Source organism: Miscanthus floridulus, chromosome 7, assembly GCF_019320115.1.
Source record: "Miscanthus floridulus cultivar M001 chromosome 7, ASM1932011v1, whole genome shotgun sequence".
Lineage (NCBI taxonomy): Eukaryota > Viridiplantae > Streptophyta > Magnoliopsida > Poales > Poaceae > Miscanthus > Miscanthus floridulus.
In genome coordinates, this window is record NC_089586.1 from 56,800,262 (window position 1) to 56,804,715 (window position 4,454).

The 4,454-nt window shown below is 45.5% G+C and overlaps 1 pseudogene; it reads right to left on the reverse strand.

Annotated features, from left to right (window-relative positions):
• Positions 1–225: 225 nt before the first annotated feature.
• LOC136463284 (protein DETOXIFICATION 16-like) lies at positions 226–3,941 on the reverse strand (annotated as a pseudogene).
• Between the last annotated feature and the right edge of the window lie 513 nt (positions 3,942–4,454).

Consider the following 4,454-nt stretch of genomic DNA (forward strand, 5'->3'; position numbering starts at 1 on the left):
GACAATGAGATCGTTGTGGAAATACAGAGGCGGAATGCAAGGGGATATGCCATCCTTGAAAATGCATCAACTTTTGTGTCACTACGACAATGAGTAATAATTCAAGATGATGAAAATCTATTTGTGTCACTTTCAGTTCAATACCTCAAATATCTACTGTGTAATGCATGGTGATAACATTAGAATTCTTTATTCTTCCCAAGTTTGAAATTTGTGCCTTATGTGCTCTCCAGGTTCTTTGGGGTTTTTTTTTCATCTCTATTTTTCAACGGATCTACATTCTTTTTTCTTATCCTCTTGGCTTAGCAAGACCACGCAAAAAATGCTGAACCTATTGGAAAAAAACAAACCCATGACCCCCAAGGTTTGCTGCTTTCAGCTGAAGACAAAGCAGGGAGTACATTCCACTTGATGCTACTTATTACCAGCCTATAACCAATCTTAATAGACTAGAAAACCAGGATTCTTGCCATCAGCTTTTGTTCAAACCCTTTGCCTGCTCAATGGCTCCATTAGCATCATCCTTATTCCCAACAAAACTACATCCATTTCCCTGCTCGCTACAACCTGATGTTATCCTGTTGCCGACAGGAAGAGGACAAATGAAAACTCTGTCATTTGCTTTCAATACCTGGAAATCCAACAAGCAAAACTTTGAGACATATGAAAAAAAAGAACCTGAATTAAATGCACTCAAGCTCTAACATCAGCTTACTTCTTTGTTCCAGTTGGTGTATAAGGTGATGCAAAGAAGCAAGATCATCTGCACTGCTACTCCGATTAAGATCCCAAACCAAAGACCCTGTTCAATTCAAACAGGAACTTCCTTTTAGAATATTTTTAACTATGAAATTAGCAAGAAATAAATTAACTTATTCCGAAGGAGATTCATGAGAAAGCATAATACCATTCCACCAAGATGGAAAACAAAGGCGAAAATGGATGCCACAGGAATGCCAACAATATAGAATGCAGCAAGGTTGATAAAGGCACCAATCTTTTGTCGGCCACAACCCCTAACAATACCTGCACCACAAGTATGAAGGATATGTAAATTTCAAATGCAACGACTCCTGAAAACCACTAACATGTGTGTTTTACTTGCGCAGAGTGCAATTTACTAACAGAAAAATGTAGATTACTAGTGAAAGCTGTTTATATTGCCCATCAATGTAGGAAAATAGCAAGAGCCTGTCCAAAAATGTGGAATACCTAAGGGCATGTTTAGCATAGCTTTTAGAGTATCTTATAGGCTGAATACAGAAAAACTCTGCAAAGCAATATGCTATCTTTGTGAAGTGGTTGTTGGAAATGATCTAGAAGGTCTGAAGTTGAAAAAATAGCTTCTCTTGATTCGCTTCCTAGAAAAAAATCACTTCTTGCACAGAATTTATCCTACAGGATCACTTTTAGCCTTAGAATCACTTCCCATAGAGATGTTGAATTTGTTGTGTTGAAGAATGTGCAATAGTATTATTTCATAAAAATATAGAGTGTTTAAAATTAGATACCAATATTGATATGAAATAATATTTTAGTCAAAATATATAGACATATTTGAAAGAAAACTTATAAAATTTATTATTATGGAGTATTAATATAATGAAAGTGAACTATCAGGATCACTGGGCAGGTGGTTTTGTAAGGAAACAATTTTTCACGCTTGATTAAGGTATGCATGTTCACTTGGTCAACCTGGTGTGGTGTGTAGTATTATGCTAGAGTAGTATGTGTGTAACTTAGAAACATATAGCATACTTTGTGGTTATTGAATTAGTTTCCATAATATATTGCTTATACTAATATAGATATAAATCAAAATGGTTATTTTGTACTATTCACAATGGCAAACAGGGTAAGTTAGATGCAAACTTAGGAGCTACTCAGAATTATATTTGTAATGGTAGAAGTGAATAATCCAGATAAATTTTTAGGGTTTTATTTTAAATTATCTTTGATAATGGTAGATGTGGATAATTTAGATACAATTTAGGAGATTATTTGGAATTATCTTCTACAATAGAAAAGGTGGGTACATTAGATGCAAATTTAGAGGTTGCTTCATGTGTTTCTCATAGCTATTAGTGGCGATGACGACTAAACCTATCATGTTAAACATCAGATGTTTGGAATTTTTAGAATTTATCCTTTTTTTTCCAAGCACGTTTCATAAGAACTAATTAATATGGAGGTTTACTTGGGTCTGTATGCAATTACTAACAGTGATATGGGTTGTATACCTTATCACTTGTGACGTACCTGACAGGACGCACTGGAGGCAGTCCAATAAGGTGCAAGCCGCGAGGATGGGCATCAATCTAGCGGTGTACAAGGCGACCTCCTTGTCGTTGGTGTAGGCGTAGCCGAGCAGAGTGCGCGCCACCACCATGACAAGACCTTCCTATACGCCAAGGGTGAACGCCAAGAGCATGACCACCCGAGTCGCCAGGCGGGCCGCCTGTGGCCGCCCTGCACCAAGCTCGTTTGAGACGCGTATGCTGCGCAAAAATATAATTCAACATGGGGAGAAAGTGCTCAATTTCTTATCTTTTTACAAATCGTTATATACTGAATTGAATAGTAAGTATGTACACTACAATGTCTTCTCGAAATGTTAATTGTACTATATAGCTACAACAGGAACATGATCATCGTCAACAACGTCATCAAGTCGGGTTGGTGCTAATATAGTACTAACCTTGCTGCTGCACCAAGTCCCATTGGGAACATGAATGCGAAGACGTAGGTGTTGAAGCTACAAGAATCACCAAATTACTAAGCCTGGGATCACCAAATTAGCAATAATGCAAGTAGTATTTCAGTGGAGATCGAGCTAAGCTTTCAGCACACCAGATAGACATCACGGCGGTCTCAAGCTTGGGGTTAGGGAGGAGGCCAGAAAGCAGAACCAGGAGCTCGAAGGTACCACCACTCCATATATATCCGTCCAGCGACGGGAACTCGATCATCATCGACCTCAACGCACACAACTACAAATACAATGGCATCGACCCTCACTAGACCATGGCAGCCGAAGGCACGGCGAGCTTGAAGAATCCGAGGATGCCGTGGAACGCCTGGCGGGAGAACCCCGGCCAGGTGGCATTGCAGGACGGTGAGAGCCTGATGTAGAGCGCGAGGGCGGAGAGGTTGACGAGGTTGGAGACGGCGTTGGCCAGCGCGGCGCCGTCGGCTCCCAGGCGGAGCCTGCGCACCAGGAGCCAGCAGGCGGCCACGTGCACGGCGACGGTGGCGCCGGAGCTGAGCATGACGGGCACCACCACGTTCTGCGGCTGCAGGAACCAGACGTGGCACTGCAGCTGCCCGAACAGGAACAGCGCCGGGACCATGCACCGGATGTAGCTCCCGGCGCCCGACGCGATCTCACGGTCCTGCCGGAACCACACCAGGATGTCGCCCGTGTAGGCCCAGACCAGGGACACCGGGACGCTCGCCGCGGCCAGCACCAGCATCGCGCGCTGCTTGTAGATGCCTAGCAGGTGGTGCTGCCCCGCGCCGAACGCCTGACCGCATAGCGTGTCCAGGCTGCTCGCCATGCCTGTCTGGTCTGCCCAACAACGTACGGTGGTCACGCCGTGCAAATAAAAAAGCAGAGATGCATGACTGCCTGCCTACCATACCAGCAAGCTGAAGCCGGTGACGCTGGCGAAGGAGGTGGCCAGGGAGGCGCTGGCGAGAGGGAGCTCGCCGAGGCGGCCGACGAACATGATGGAGATGGTCTGGATCACCTTCTGCAGGAGGAACCCCGCGGCGAGCGGCGCGGCGAGGCGCAGCTGCTTCTTGCTCTGGCTCCACACCTCGCCACCTCGTACAGCCGCCGCCGCGTGATGTCGTCGTTGATTCTCCTCCATGGTCGAGCGAGCTGGACCTCACTGGTTCAATTCAATGTGTGTTGGGCGTTGGAGGGTGATCGAAATGGAGGTGGGGGACAAGAACAAGAGTCGTCATCAATCAGGCTTGGCTTGGATTCCTCTCTTAGAATTAATTGGAAGCTGCAAGTCAAAGCTGCCGCCAACGAAAAAGACAAAAAAGGGAGGATGACGGACTTGTGGACTACTCGCAATGAAATTGATTTTTTTTTTAATTTTAACACTTTTTTACACTATTTTTTTAAATCTAACACTGTTTAATTTTTTTTCAAATCTAACACTTTTGGCCGCCCCTATTCACACGGCGCGGCGAAACACTTGTGCCGCGCCACGCATGGTGGCGCGGCGGGAGGGATGACGTGGCGACGATCAGGGCGCTGACCGGTGACGTGGCAAGGTCTGCCGGACCACCGATCTTGGCGCGGCTCCACCACGCCATCCCTCGCGGCGCGGCAGTCGCTGTCGGGTCGATTCGAACAGTAACATCTGAGCTGTCGCTGTCAGCAGTCCCTCGCAACGCAGCACAGTACTGGCACCGGAAAGGAGAGCGGCCTTCATCACAAG